The sequence below is a fragment of the Notamacropus eugenii genome, chromosome X (genome assembly GCF_028372415.1).
Source record: "Notamacropus eugenii isolate mMacEug1 chromosome X, mMacEug1.pri_v2, whole genome shotgun sequence".
NCBI classification, from domain to species: Eukaryota; Metazoa; Chordata; class Mammalia; order Diprotodontia; family Macropodidae; genus Notamacropus; species Notamacropus eugenii.
The window spans coordinates 55371339-55386560 of record NC_092879.1 but is presented as its reverse complement, the minus strand read 5'-3'; the positions used below and the strand labels follow the sequence as shown (position 1 = coordinate 55386560).

The 15222-nt window shown below is 42.7% G+C and overlaps 1 protein-coding gene and 2 pseudogenes across 1 annotated transcript in view; 1 reads left to right on the top strand and 2 right to left on the bottom strand.

Moving 5' to 3' along the window:
* Positions 1-15222, top strand: part of GPC3 (glypican 3) — a 719980-nt gene that overhangs the window by 582434 nt on the left and 122324 nt on the right. The gene's annotated exons all lie outside the window — the stretch shown is intronic.
* On the bottom strand, positions 554-11485 carry LOC140515760 (transketolase pseudogene; annotated as a pseudogene).
* Positions 1426-2908, bottom strand: LOC140516127 (heterogeneous nuclear ribonucleoprotein A3 pseudogene; annotated as a pseudogene).

Genomic DNA, 15222 nt, shown 5'->3' with positions numbered 1-15222 from the left:
ACATTTGTCATTTTCCTTTTCTCTCATGATAACCCATCTTATAGGTGTGAGATGGTACCTCAAAGTTGTTGTAATTTGCATTTCTCTATTAGTAATTTAGAGCTTTTGTCATATGACTATTGATAGCTTTTATTTCTTCCTCTGAAAATTGCTTTTTGTAAGCAATTGTAAGGTGGCTTATTGTAAAGAATATCCTTATGAAACCATTGTCTAATTGGTTCCATGAATTCATGGATCATAGATTTTTTTGGGGGGAGGAGGACACTTGGAGGGCATCTTGTCCAGCCTTTTTATTTTACAGACAGACAAAATGAGCCCCAGAAGAAGAAACTATCTTGCCCAAAGTTACACAGATAAAAATAAGCTATAGATCATGGATCTGAACCAAATTCAAACATACCGATCTTTTTTTTTCTCAAAACAAATAATTATTTTTATTATATTAATTGATCCTCAATAGTAATAAGAGTAACTTTGTATGTTTAAAGGTACAGGATTGTTTCATTCTTTGTTCCCTGCCAATTATTTTGGTCTGGCATCATCAGCAAGTGTCTTAGGCTTGAGACAGGGTGGCCTGCACAGTGGCATCCTTGTCTCTCCCAAACATCTTCAGCAGCTCTACTAGCTTTCCGCTTTTCAGGATGCTACTGACCATCAAGTGAGTGATGGTGATGCCAGATTCACCCACTATAACAACAGCCATGGCCTCTCCTATGCGACTATCATAGTAATAATCTTCTACAATCAGAATTTGGCCATTGGTTGCATGAGTACTGTCAAGGATGGGTTTCTTATCCAGGGGCTTAATTATAAAGGACTCAGTCAAGCACTTAGAAATTAATCTTTTCTTCAGCTGTTCTGCAGCTGTCAAGGCTTCATGGAGGATCACCCCAGCACCAGTTACAGTTACCTGCCCATCTTTGCTCTTCGGTACCATCTTAGTCTGCTCAACCTGGAAGTCTTCAGCGTTGTTGTAAATGATTGCCTTTTCTGGATGGCTGATCCATATGAAGCAGAAGCAGATGTTAGCAGTAGCTAACTCCACTTGTTTCTCAGCAGCCATGGCATCATTTAGATAAAAGACTGTCCCATTGAGAATGCTCCAGAACATGGAAAGATCTTTGAGGACCATCCAAGATGAAACATCTTCATCGATGGATACCCCACAATCCGAACCATAGAGGTTGATGTTGCTCTCCGAAATCTTTGCCATACAGATCTGGTCAAAGGCCCTGGTAAAGAGGGACAAATGTGCTGTAGAAAAGCACAATCCTGTCCCATGTGGCACACCTCATGACAACGCTCACCATGTTCTGTTCTGCAATGAAACACTCAATGAAGCAGTTGGGATACTCCTCCTTTTCTTTTCTTTTCTTTTTTTTGAAAAGTTAAAAATTCCTTGATTTTTTATTCCCGGTACCACTACCACAATTTACAGGGCAATATACCTGATGTAATGAAAAGAGAAAGAAAAGATGAAGCTACAACAGATTAAAGACCTCAGCAATGTACATCTAATTGACACTACATTGCATTAATCAATCGCTGCACTTTTTGCAAACTGTGGCTATTACAATCCCGAACAAGAAGGGTTTCCTGTTTAAGCTGCAGTAACTTTTCTGACTATGGATCATCATTCCTTCTGTGGCAGATTTTTACAGTTCCTCTAATGCATTTGGGACAACTATCTCAAAGTAACCTGCAGCTTTCCTGACAGCTCCTCGCTCTCTCTCCTGCTAAGAACTGTAACCCTTTTCTGTTGAGTTTTTAGAACCTTCTGCTACCATATCCACCACTTCCACCACCAGATTCACAACCACCACCATAAGGACTGCCTGAACTCCTTCTACCAAAACTGTCTGCTTTCATGGGTCCATATTTGATTGCTGCTGCCCACTATAATTTCCAAAGTCATTATAGTTCCCACTGCCACCATAGTTAACACGATCAAAATTTCCTCCTTCATTGTAACCATCATATCCTCCTCCACCACCACTATATCCACCACCTTGATTTCTATATCCAGGTCCACTACCGCCACCATAACCCTTCTACTACTGTAGCCAGGACCACTTCCATAGTTGCCACCATCGCCACCAAATCCATCATGTCCACCATCTCCACTTCCATAACTGCCTCTGCTGCCACCACTACCATCACCATAACCACTTTTTCCACCAAAGTTTCCTCCATGGCCAAAGTTTCCTCCACCACCTCCAAAGTTTCCTCCTCAACCCATAAAATTGCCTGCGCCACCTCCACGACCTCTTTGTGAGCCAGCAGACTGCATTTCTTGCTTCAAAAGGGCCTTTCTCACTTCACAGTTATGCCCATAAATAGTATGATATTTACGAACAACAATTTTGTCAACTGGATCATAATCATCAAAAGTCACAAAAGCAAATGCTCTCTTCTTTCCACTCTGCCAATCTTCCATTACTTCTATAGTTTCAATCTTGTTATACTTTTCAAAATAGTCTCTTAAATTATATTCTTCCGTATCTTCTTTAATACCACCAACAAAAATTTTCTTCACAGTTAGATGTGCGCCAGGTTTTACAGAATTCTCTCTAGAAACAGCTCTCTTTGATTCCACTACATGCCCATCAACCTTATGTGGCCGAGCACACGTTGCTGCATCTACCTCTTCTACACAAGAGTAAGTCACAAAGTCAAAGCCTCTGGAACATTTTGTTTGGGGATCTCTCATCACCACACAATCTGTGAGAGTGCCCCATTTTTCACAGTGTTTTCTTAGACTATCATCCATAGTTTCAAAGCTCAAGCTACCAATCAACAGTTTTCTCAACTGTTCTGGTTCCTTTGGATCATGATCCTCCTCCCCCAGGTGCTGGCGATGGCAACTGGAGTCGGGCTGGGGGTGGCCAGGCGGCTGTTTTACCTCCATTTTGAAACTGGACTCACTGCCTCCAACTCACGTTCAGTATGGGACCGAGAGGAAGAGCTGGGATGCTCCTTCTTGAAGAGTTCTGAAAATGTGGAATTCTTGGTGCTGCTATCTAAGGTAATCACATAGTCACTGGCAGTTTGGCCAGAGCCATGCCATATGTAGGTGGCCACTTCGTGTCCAAGTTTATAATTTAGGGAAGATGGAATCTGGATATTGGTAATGTTAACTTTGGGGGCATCCTCTTTGGTGAGGGATACTAGAATCTTCTTATTGCTTTGGATTTGGCTGTTTATTTTCTAGGTAACCCCATGGCAAGATTCCTTATTTTCCATACTTGAGATTCCTCTGCCTTTATTCATCTTTGCAACGACAGCCAGTGGCTGGTGACTGCTCTGGTTGAAGGCCTTGCAGAGTTCTGCCACACTGTGTCCATCCACCATGATTGAATTCCACCCAAAGGATTCACATCATTTCTGGTATACTTCTACTTGGTATTGCAGTGTGGCAGGGATGCTGTGGCCCAGCGAGTTAATGTTGAGGATGACAACCAGGTTGTCCAACTTGTAGAATCCCACAAAGGCCATGGCTTTCCACAAGGAACTGTCAGCACATAATAGACAGGGTAGCTGGCTTTGTCAAAGTATTTGCCCATGTAGGTCATTCCATGAACTTCTCCAAGCCCTTGACCCAGGAGCCAGTAGCCATAATTATAAACTGGGTGACTGTCTAGAATGGAGCTGATCTTCATCAAGTTCAACAGCCAGGTCTCTGACAGGAAGCATGTCTCAGCCCAGTCTACATTGAGGATGAGAGCCACATGACCTTGGAGAGCATGAAACGGTCATTGCTAGAGTCCCTGGGGTCCTGTGGTTTGTACTTCATGGTGTGGAAGAAGAGGACTGCCATGATCTCTGCTGCACTGCAGCATGACATGGGATGGCCCGAGTAGTCTGCAGTAGTGGCTTGGATGGAGTTGATGTCCTTCAGCACTTACAGCTTTGGTTGGTCAGTTTATGGTGATCCTCCTTTTCCAAGGGGGCTGGTATAGTTCTCTGGCTAGTAGCAGAGGCAGCAGCAACATGAGAAGGGAAAGCCAGACAAAAAAAGGAAGAAGGAGGAGGAGTAACAGTGATCTTTCAGCTACCCTATACTGTCTCCCTCAAATCCCAGGGAAGCAATACTGATTTCATTCAGTACATCTAAGAAAATTTTTTAATACTGTACTCTGCTTTTTTTAGGCTCAAGTCTGCCAACACAGTCTTTATTTAATTTAACTATTCTGAATCCAGGTACCTTGAGAGAGAAATATTCAAACTGGTGTTGGGCATCCCTTTCTACCCCGAGATGATTTGAGGTAGCATTTATGGGAGCTTGGAACAAGGAAAAGGTGTCATGTATTATATTACAATTTGGGGTTTATATTCTAGAATACTCACTACCCAGTTCCTTCCTGGACCACTTTCTTTCAAGGATTTGAAAAGAATCTCCTTCATAAGATCAATATCAGTATCATCCTTTCTGAATGGAGAAGGGTAGATGATAGTGCCATCTCTTCCCAGGACTGGGAAAGAGGAGACTTCCCTTGGATAGGTCAATAACCTATTTGCTACATGGGGTACACAAGGCAATGATCTCAATCAGATCAGGGATTCTTTGTTCAAAGTTGAGTTTCTACCATCAATCAATTTCCTTAAGAAAGACTTTTCGTTCTTGACCTAACCCAACTTTGTGGGACAGGGTTGGGGGAGGGCTTGGAAAGGGCTTAGACCAGAGAAATATTATTTCTTAATATTTCTAGAGAAACTGAAAAGGTTAAAAATGCACTTCCATGTGTCCACAGAATAGCTCACCTGTAATACCACTCATGTGTCTTAAAAATCTGGAAGGAAATAGACCAATATCTTGTACCATGTACCAAGATAAAGTCAAAATGCATACACAATTTCGATATAAAGGCTGATACTATAAGCAAACTAGGAGAACAAGGAATAGTTTGCTATAAGATTTATGGAGAATGGAAGATTTTATGCCAAACAAGGGATAGAGAACTTTATGAAATGCAAAATGGGTCATTTTGATTGCATTAAATTTAAAAGGTTTTGCATGAACAAAGTCAATACAACCACGATTAGAAGGGAACAGAAATCTGGGAAGCAATTTTTACAGCCAGTGTCTCTGATAAAGATCTCATTTCTAAAATACATAGAGAACTGAGTAAAATTTATAAGAATACAAATCATTCCCCAGTTGATAAATGGTCAAAGGATATAAACTGGCAGCTTTTAAGTAAAGAAATTAAAGTTATCTCTAGTCACATGAAAAATGCTCTGAATCACTATTGATTAGAAAAATGCAAATCAAAACAACAACATCAGATTGGCTAATATGACAAAACAAGAAAATGATAAATGTTGGAGAAGGTGTGGGGAAATTGGAACACTCATGCATTGTTGGTGGAGCTGTGAACTGATCTAACCATTCTGGAGAGCAATTTGGAACTATGCCCAAAGGACTATAAAACCACATACACTTTGATCCAGCAATACCACTTCTACATCTGTATCCCAAAGAGATCATAAAAATGGGAAAAGGACCCACATGTGCTAAAATATTTATAGCAGTTCTTTGTGTAGCAGCCAAGAATTAGAAATTGAAGGGATACCCATCAATTGGAAATGGCTGAACAAGTTGTGAAATATGAATGTAATGGAATACTATTGTTCCATAAGAAATGATGAGCAGGCAGACTCCAGAAAAACCGGGAAAGACTTAGATGAACTGATGTTGAGTGAAGTGAGCAGAACCAGGACAACATTGTACACAGTAACAGCCACATTGTATGAGAACTAACTTTGATAGACTTAGCTCTTTTCAGCAACGCAAGGATCTAAGACAACTCCAAGAAACTCATGATGGAAAATGCTATCCACATTTAGAAAAAGAAATATGGAGTCTGAATGCTAATCAAAGCATATTATTTGCTCTCTCTCTTTTTTGTTTCTTCTTTCTTGTGGTTTCTCCCATTGGTTCTAATTCTGCTTTACAACATGACTAACATGAAAATGTTTTTAAAAATCTGGGAAGAGAGAAGGAAGGATTGATTGAAAGGGTGGTTTTTAATACCATGTAAAAATAATCACCAAAGCACTTGACTCAGTGACTATGGTCTGAGTAACATGTTGACTAGCACCAATAAGTATGTCTATAAGCTTTATAAATTTGAAGTATTTCCTTTTCATTATCTCCCTAACAGCTCATGATGACAAAACAGTAGGCACAGCTGCTCTTCTTGCTCGCATTTTACAGAGAAGAAAACTGAGGTTGAGAGAAGTGATGGGACTGCATGGCCCAGGTCACACTATGAGCCAGCAGCCCAGAGCCAGAACCATTCTCTTTCAGTTCTGTCATCGCTGCTCTTCTAAACCTATTAAAAAGTCTGACGTGTCACGATTGAACTGGATGTCTTTGAAGGTCCATTTCGCCTTCAAGTCAAGGCCTCTGAAAATCCAATCAGCAGCTCTGGAAATTGTCAAAAAGTTGAAAGTCCTGCAAAACTCACTTTTGCCTTTAGTGGAGAGAATTTCCAAAAATAAGGGTGGGTGTTTAGTTTTTTAAAAATCAGAATCTAGTAATCAGAGTAGACTTTTAAAATCCAGTCACATGACTTGCCAAACTTTCATCTTAACATATAGAGAGGTATTCACATAACCATCATTACTTTTTAATTCAAGAGCATTTTCTAATTAACCTACTATGTGCCCAAGCACTGTTCTAGGTATTGGGGATACAGAGAAAAAAATTGAAAACTCCCCTGCCCTCAAAGTGCTTCCATTCAAGTGGGTTAAATCCAAAATATATTCAAAGTAATTTGTGGGAGGGGGATAGTGAGAGCTAGGCAGATCAAAATAGACTTTCTGTAGGAGAGGATGCTTGAGCTAAGCTCTGAAGGAAGCTCAGTATTCTCTGAGCACAAGATGGAGTGAGGAGTACATTTCAGAAACGAGGGAGAGCCTGGGCAAAGGCACAGACATGAAAGATGCACTGTTGTGTGTGGGGAACAGTAAGCAGTCCAGTGTAACTAGAAGGCTGGCCAAGGTTGGCTTGAGTCAGGGTGTGAAGGGATTTGTAACTTCTCTTAGGGACAAGAGGGAAACATGGGGGTTTCTTGAGCTTACCATCGCCACCATAAAAATCTTGCCTTATTTCCATGGTTTCTATCAAGGGGATCAAAAATTATTTCACTTCCTTTAATCACAGACTCTCAGGTGGAGAGGCAGGAACCATTCTGATTTTGTTGCCCATGAATTTAACATAAATACAAGCCATTTACTTTCAAAATAATCAGAAGTCTTGGATACTTCAGTAGTGTTCCAGTCTAGTGAAAGATTGGACTTTGTGCAGTACTCGCATCATGTTTAACTCAGGAGGGTCTGCTGGGGTGTCTGGTAGCCGGAACCCCTCTGCATTTATGTATTTGGAATGATTCTACGTGCCCATGGAGCATTCACGTGGTTAATCAGGGCCAGGCCGGCACTTCATGGGCTCTTCTATCAGCATGGGTCCTTTAGGTGGTGCCTGGGCTGTGGAATCTGGCTCTTTCCCTTCCCCCTGCTGGGTTTCAGGGTAGGTCCATTTGGGTCTGATCCTAGAACATTGCTCACATAGGTTGCCGTCCTTGGGTTTGTTTTGTTTTGCTTTTGAAGAGAACAGGGAACATTTTTATTAAATGCTTTTGGTCACGCAAACCAAACGAAAAGAAAATTCTACTTACCAAAAAGCCAGAAACATTTCAACTTCCTGCTGCTCCCAGGAGAAGATTTGGGCCAAGAGATGTTGGTTGTATCCCTACTTGGCCTACAATTTGTTTCACAGTTAAGTTTATTTTTACTTTGTTCCATACTTCCATCAACTTGAAAGTTTGACCTTCAAAGGCAAGAAAGGCCTGTCTCATCTGAGGTATGGAATTTGAAACTTGAAGACGAGGTCTACCCCATGCAGTGCACTAGGAAAGGCCCCCTGCCCCGAGAGAGAATGTAGAATGTAAGAACAGGAAGGAACCTTAGATCAGAGAATGTCGGAACTTTAGAGACCGTCTAACCCAATGTTCTTATTTCACAAGAGAGAGAAAGAGACTTGCCAGGCTAAGGAGCTAATCAGTGGTAGACTTCAGACTAGAATACAGGCTTCCTGACTCCTGATCTAGTGGTCTGTGCCACAGTTCTCTCTCTCCCCTCTACCAACCATCCATAACACCACTATTCTGCCATCGATCAGTCAACAAATATTAAATTCCTACTATATTCCAGTCACTATATTAGGTTTGGGGACAAAATGAAAGAGTTCTTCCAATCAGAGAGCTTGCCAGTAAAGGCACCCCCTTGGTTTTAGGTGCCATTTCCCTGTGGTCCCCTGCAAACATGTCAATCTGGCGATGGGGAGGGAAAGCATGTATGCCCAGAAGCATCTTGATGGCCCAGAACACTGGGTCCCATCTAATAAGATTGAATTAAATAGGGATAAGTGTAAAGTGATGCACTTAGGTTAAAAGAAAAGTCACCTTTCTGAGGTCAGGATGAGGGAGATGTTCCATGAAAAAATGGTCTAGGAGTTCTAGTGGACTTTAAGGTCAGTGTCAGTCAGTAGGATGAGGTGACAGCAAAGAAAACCAAAATAATCTTGAGCTGGTTACAGAAGGGTAGTGTCCAGCATTGAAGGATATCCTCTGTCCTGGTCAAGCCACACCTGGAATGTTGTAACAGATAAGCAAGAGGATTTCCAGGGTGATGATGCACCTTAAGGGCATGCCGTATGAGGACTGGTTATAGGGATTAGCATGTTTAGCCTAGAAAAGAAAATATTGAGGGTGCAGAAGGGAGAAATGGGAACTGTCTTCAGGTACTTGAAGGGTGATCATGTGGAAGATGTTCATCTCAGATTTACAGGATGAAAGCTTTAGCTTGATGTCACAAAATACTTCCCAACAATTAGCTATTTAGAAGTGGAATGACTTGCCCGGGAAGGTAGTGAGTTCTCTGTCCCAAGAGGCCTTCCAGTGGAGTCTGGAGTGACCACTTGCCAAGTGTGCTATGCAGTAGATTCCATGGCAAGGCAGCGTGTGGAGTTTGAGGCCCTCAGTTCCAATTTCAGCTCTGTCATTTACCTGGGTGACCTTGAGCTCACTGTTTCAATCAGTCAACTGACTAGCATTTATTAAGCACCTAAGTAAGAGCCAAGAACTGTGCACTGGGGTGAAAACTCAAGAAGATCTCAGTGTAATGGGAGAGAATGTACAAACAACTTAGATAGAGCTTGGATACAAGTGGAAGTAATCTCAGTGGGAAGCCATGAAGATCAAGGAGGCCTGGAAAAAATGAAAATGCCCTGAGTGGGGAGATGGAATGTCGTGAATATGGAATAGCAAGGTCAGGGTTACTGAATTAAAATCAGAGTTAGTAAACATAAAACACCTACTATATGCTAGGCACTGAACTAAGTCCTGGGGATGCAAAGAAAAGCATAAGACAGTCCCTGCCCTCAGACCTTATTCTCTAATGGAGGAGCAGTTAGATCTGAAATAAAGACAAATGATTTATTTTGTAATGTGTGTAGTTGGGAGCCAAGAACCCCAGTTAATGTACAGTTTGGAGGGAATGAAAACCAGAATGAAAGGGTTAAGATACCTAGATTCTTACTGGAAGAGGGGATCGGAAACAATGAGGAGACATTGAGAGGAGAAGGAAAAGGGAGTCGTTTTGTGACATCCTTTAAGTCAAATAATTCTTGGGGGGAGTAATCCTCTGACTTCTCCAAACTCAGGTGACTTTAAGAGTCAACTTTGCAAAATGGTGAGTAAAGGCAAAATACTATTTTAACATTACAGAGCTGTTCAGTCATGTCTGAATCTTTGTGATCCCTTTTGGGGTTTTCTTGGCAAAGATACTGGAGCAGTTTGCCATGTCCTTCTCCAGCTCATTTTATAGATGAGGAAAGTGAGGCAAACAGGATGAAGTGATTTGCCCAGGGTCACACAGCTAGGAAGTGTCTGAAGCAGGATTTGAACTCAGGAAGATGAGTTTTCCTGATTCCAAGCCCAGGGCTCTATCCACTGTACCACCTAAGCTAAAAAGGCAGAGATGGTACCCAAAGTCCTGTAGCCAGGGTAGGGAATAATCTGAGGACAAGTGAGTTTCAGAGTTGATTTCATCTTGCCAAATGATCTGGTGGTCATAAAGTTCAGGAGAGCAGCCTGGTAGGAAACAATCTCTGAATTGCAGACTACAGAGAGAGGAGTGAGGTAGGAAAAGACTGGAATTATAAGAAGATATCAGGTTATAAAGGACTTTCAAAGACAAATAGGATTTTCCATTTGATCCTGGAGGTAACAGGCATCCAGAGGAATTTACTGAGTAAGGAGGTGACATAGTCAGACCTGTACTTTAAGGAGATCAATTTGACAGCTTAGTGGAGGAGGATGGACTGGAATGGGGAGGGACTTGAGGCAGAGGGATCACTTTCTTCATCTGGAAGATTAGAGGGTTGGACCAGATGGTCACTGAGTTTCCTCTGGCTCAAAATTTATGACTACGGCTTCCCATCTCTAAATTTGTAGGACTAGATGACCTCTATGGTTCCTTTCAACTTGGACACCTTGTAACCTTAGGTAATTGAGACTTAAGGCTAACAGAACTAAGTTCATGTCTATATTCTCTATTTATTGTAAAAAAAAAAATGAGTTTGGAATTTTGTTTTATCTTTTTGAGTGAGTGAAGGGGTTCAGACCTGTGAAGATGATTCCCAGTATGGAGCAATCCCTCCACTGATGCATATTGATAAATTATAGTCTTAAAGAGTTGTCTAGAACATTTTTAGGTGCTCAGAAATCACTTAAGTGACTGAATTGCTCAATACTACATAGCCAGTACGTGTCAGAGGAAGGACTTGAACGCAGATCTTCCTGGCTCCATGGCTAAACCTCTATCTAATATGCCACGTCGTGATTGCCTCTTTTTATTTGAATACAATGGTTAAATGGAGATGGAGGCAGGTTGTTGAATGTGCCGTCCTAAGTGGTAGATGAACTATCTTCCCAACAAACCTAAAGATGAATTCACACTCCACTTTGCCACCTGCCCCTCAATAATGGTACCAGGACATATTCAGGTGTAGTGCTTACTCATTTACAAAATATCTCCCTCACTACAGCCCCATCAGGTAGGTAGTTTGAATATTATACCTGTTTTAGAGATGAGACACTGAAGCTCCAATAAGGTGATTTGATTTGTCCAGGGTTGCAGTACTCCCTCCAACAATGTAGAGTACAACTCATCCAAACCTGTCCATCCCATAGGACTTGCCTGTGCCCACCCAGGAGAACTGAGCCAAGGTCTCTATCCGCTACAATGTGCTGCCTCTCCCTCAGGGTTATATTCATTTTAATTCTTCAGAAACTGCAATGGTCCATGACTCACAGCCTGCCACAAGCAAATTACAATACCAGGTCTGGTGGAGAGACATGGCCAACTGCAGCTGCTGCATCCACACTTCTACCCTTTGGCCTGGCCTACTGGCCTCCATGTGGCATGCTGCCAGTTCAAGCAAATGAACCCATGTGCTTTCCATTTTTTATGACATAAGTGTGTGGGCCTACATGTGTGACTCGGTGTGGGGCTATGTGGGTGCCATTCCAGTGGCTCGTTTGTATGGGCCCAGTTTGGCCCCAGAGGCTGAAGGGCAGGCTAGAAGCTTCCAGATGGCCGTGCTGAGCCGGGGTCAGGACTGCCTGAATGCCTGCACACTTCTTTCCCCATCATTACACTGTACGTTTTCCTGCCTCGTGCAGAAAACATGCAAACACACGATGTTAACGGCTGAAATGCCAGGGTAGCACTTAAATATAGTTGCTATTTCAGGATGTATCAATTATCCTCATGCCACCAAATGAAAGCTGGAGCAAGGGAGTTGGAATTGTGACTTGGGTAAAAGCCACCGGAACTTAGCAATGCACCCTTTCTGTTATAGAATTGACCCAACCATTTACTATACACAGGTGCAGTGGGTGGGGAACACCCAAAGTGGGTTCAGCGAGGGTTAACTGCCTGTGGCTGGGAGGAGTTCAATATGAAGGAGTGGCAAATTAAGGGGTTCAACTCCTTGATCCTACAGATTTTAGCAAAAGGGTCAGTGCTCCCCACCTCTCCAGCGTGTTAGCATGAAGAAGAGCATTGGATCAGAAGACTCAGGTTGAAGTTCCAGCTTTGGGGCTTGTTAGCTGTGTGACCCCGGCTAAGTGACTTCCTCTCTCTGGGCTCTAGTACCCTTAACTGGAAAATGGGAAGGGTAGGCTAGATGGTGTCAAACGGACCCCTAGGGGCCCACCGGATTAAAATGTAATTGGGAAACATTTAACAAAATCAATATAAACACAAGAGAACAAATATAATAATGTGAAGATGTCAGTATAGAGCCTGCTAGGAGTGCTTGGCTCCCATGTTGACTTCTTCCTGCTTTCTGTTGGGAAGGATCCGATTTCATGTACGCTGAGGTTCTTTTCCCAATGTGATGGGAACCCTCCTGCACTGTCCTAGTCAGGCGCTATGAGTAGTCACGACTATAACCATGGCATTAGCCTCCTCACTTACCAAAGCTAGTCCTTGGACTAAAGCTCAACTCTGGCCATGGCCAGCTTGATAAGATCTGCCAAGCTTGGGCTCCCCTGGCAAATCATTCCAAATCCAGAGGGGGTGTGTGTGTGTGTGTGTGTGTGTGTGCGTGTGTGTGTGTGTGCGTGTGTGTGTGTGTGCGTGTGTGTGTGTGCGTGTGTGTGCGCGTGTGTGTGTGCGCGTGTGTGTGTGTGTGCGCGCGTGTGTGTGTGCGTGCGTGTGTGTGTGCGTGCGTGCGTGTGTGTGCGTGCGTGTCTGTGTGTGTGTGCGTGTCTGAGTGTGTGTGTGTGTCTGTCTGTGTGTCTGTGTGTGTCTGTGTCCTGAGCTCTTCAAGACTGACATCCCCCACCCTCCCTGTCCTGTCATTTTCTTTGACCTTGGCAGGACTTTTAATCCCTTCTTTCCTCCCTGTTCGGAGGCTTTCCCTTTCTTATCTATCTGATCAAGTCCTTTTCCAGTTTCATTCTTCTCCACCTTTGAATCTCTTGCCCTCTGGATTTTCTGCCCTTCCAACATTGCTCTTCTGCAGCCCTGGGGGATTCTAATCATGTGTCTCCTCCATTCACTCAGCCAAACACTGTCCAGAGGAAATCCTGAAACTGCTCATGGGATCCACACCAAATGTACAATGTCCGACTTCAATGGAACCCTTTCGTTTATCTCTCCTCAAGGAGAGATTTCCAAATTTCTCTTCTCAATCCTCCAGTCTTTCCCTCCTCAGTTCTAGCATTTATATAGTGCCTACTATGTGCCAGGCACTGTGCTAAGTGCTTTACCAACATGATCTCATTTGATCCTCACAACAATCCTCTGAGAGAAGTGCTAGTATTATCCTCATTTTACAGTTGAGGAAACTGAGTCAGATAACAGTTAACTGACTTGCCCAAGGTCACACAGTTAGTAATTGGCTAAGGCTGGATTTGAACTCAGATCTAGCTGACTGCAGGCCCAGCACCCTATCCATCATGCTGCCTAGCTATTGACAACTTTACTAAGACAACTGAGGCCATTCTATATAAACTCCCTCAATTCTCATCATTTCTTTGTCCTTACCCATTCTCACCTTCATGAGAGTCATAGAGGAAGAGCTGACGCTAGCCAAAGCTAGCCCCTCCATTGATACTCATCTGTCTTTTCCTTGGCATCGTTCCTTCAATCATCCCCTCTCTCTCAATGAATGCATTTATAATTTCTCCTCCTCTTCCTCTTCTTCTAGGCCTACAAGCTTGCTTCAGGCTCCCCTAGCCTTCCAAAAGAAATTTTCTTTTACTCTGCCACCCCCTCAAGCTATCATCTTCTCAGCCTACAGTGGTGTGGTCTCTTCTTTAGCTTATTTGCCGCTGTCCTCTCATAGCTTTCCTCTTTCCTCTAAAGTTTCACTTTCCTTCTCAGTAAATTGTGTGGTTCACCATATGTTCCCTAAGAGGATTTCAAGCTCTCTACTTTGGTGCAGGGGAAGGAACAGCAGAGATCTTGGAGCCTGTGGAAAACCTGGGTCCCAGATCTGCCCCTTGTTATGTGACTTTGGCTAAGTCATTCTCCTCTCTCTCTCTTTGGTGGCTCTTCATTTTCCTGCTAAGTCTTGAATATGGGTATACCCCAAGATTTTTTCCAGGGAACTCACCTCTTTATTCTGTTTCCCTCAGTGATCTCCTATGACTTCAGTTACCACCTTGATAGAACTGAAGCAGCACAGTGTATTGGAGACAATGTTGGACTTGGAGTCAGGAAGAGGTGGCTTTGAATCCTGCCTGAGAAAGGCCCTGAACAAGTCATTTCACCACTCCAGCCTCAATTTCCCCATGGCTAAAATAAGGGGGTTAGACTTGCTGATTTTTAAGGTCACTTCCAGGTGTCAAGCTATGATCCTATACTAATTCCCAAATCTTTATCTCCACTTCCCCATTTGTCTCAAACATTCCAGTTTTATGTTTATAGTTCAGTACCACCACCTGAGTGTCCCTCTGACACCACAAACTCATCTTGTTTGAAACTGAAGTCATCTTCTTTCCCTAAACTGGGACTCATTCTAACTTCTCTATTTCTATTAATAATACCATCAATTTTTTAGTCATCTAGACTAGTCTGTCACTTAAATCATCTCTGATTTTTCCTTTTCCCTAAACTGACACATAAGGTCCTTTTCACCTCTAAATTCTACTGTTCTATGTTCTTAAGATCCAATCTGATATCAAGTCCTACCATTTCAAGTTTGACAGAGGGTTGGGTTTTTTTGGGAGGTGAGGGAGGGATGCTGACTGAGTTTTATTTCCAACATATTGAATTTGAACTGCCTATAGGACATCCAGTTCAAAATGTTCACCAGGCAGTTGTTGACGTACAACTCAAGAGGATTAGGGTGGGCTATATAAATCTGGGAATCATCTACCTAGAGAAGATCATTGAATTCATGGGAGCTATTGAGATCATCAAGAAAGACTGTATAGAAAGAAAGGAGAAGAGAGCCCAGGATGGAACCTTGGGAGACACCAACCATTAGTAGACACAATATAAAGTAAGTTCACCGAAAGAATCACAAGGCCTGGGATGCAGTTTGAGCTTTTCCATTTACTCACCATGTGCCTCTAGGGAAATCACTTCCCCTCTTGAATCTCTCTTTTCTCCTCTGTGAAATGAATGCACTAGAACTTA